This window comes from Halyomorpha halys, unplaced genomic scaffold (assembly GCF_000696795.3).
Source record: "Halyomorpha halys isolate HHAL.00 unplaced genomic scaffold, Hhal_1.1 Scaffold23.1, whole genome shotgun sequence".
NCBI lineage: Eukaryota > Metazoa > Arthropoda > Insecta > Hemiptera > Pentatomidae > Halyomorpha > Halyomorpha halys.
In genome coordinates this window covers 333379-334352 of record NW_027116062.1, presented here as the reverse complement: position 1 = coordinate 334352, position 974 = coordinate 333379, and the positions used below count along the sequence as shown (strand labels likewise).

At 29.8% G+C, this 974-nt stretch overlaps 1 protein-coding gene across 1 annotated transcript in view; it reads left to right on the top strand.

Annotated features, from left to right (window-relative positions):
- The window catches only part of CngA (Cyclic nucleotide-gated ion channel subunit A), a 609564-nt gene that overhangs the window by 343890 nt on the left and 264700 nt on the right, over positions 1–974 (top strand). The window lies entirely within an intron of this gene.

Genomic DNA, 974 nt, shown 5'->3' with positions numbered 1-974 from the left:
ATTCTCCAATCTTGGTGTTATTTCAGTTACAAAGCTTTTTAAGAATGATCAACCATATGAATGTGAAATACTTTATAATTATATTTTTTTATTATTTACAAATTTACTTAGAAGAGGAAGGAACTGCTGTGGACTCGATGTTGAGAGAGGGCCGAAACACTATATCGATACCGGGGGCTGACGGGGTAGACATCCGGGATCAGTGTTCGGGACCGCTGGAGTGGAAATGAGCCGACAACTGCCTGTAGATCATAATTAGTAGTGATGTGGTTAGCTCTAGTGATTATAACCCAGGCTGTTCTACTATTGTTCATGATTAATATATCATAACTTGTTTGTATTAGTGATATAATAGTCGTTATCAACTGTCTCTACCATTAATCAATTTCTCATTACTCCAGTCTATTGTTGCTAATAGTTCTTCTTATTTATTGCATTTCGATTTTTTCTTTCCCTTTTTTAACTAATTTATTTCATATTTCTTGGATTTACTAACTGTTCTGATTTATTACATAATGAAATAGATTTTCCAAAATATGGTACTTGCATCCAGTTCTTTCTTTGAGGCAATGTTTTGTGTTTTTGGGAAGAGATGTTTTAATTATAATAATTCAAAAGCATCTTGCAAAAATATTTACTTTTTCTATAATTTATAATCAGTTCCATACAATAATTTTGGTAAACAAAATTAAAATATTCTCAAATTTAAATTTTCTTGTTGTATTATACGTTTTAGATGCGACGACTATATCTGTCTGTACTCGAATAAAGTTACGAACATAACTATCACATCTTTTATCATTAATCCTGATTTTAATGAAATATTTAGGATTGTGAGGATTGATACATAGAAGGTTTAATATCATTTATATTAAATCTCATCTTCTTATTCCACCTACCCATGTAAAGAAATTATATATTTTTTTCTACGCACCTATATATTCAAACAGAGCTTGTACCAATATATATATATA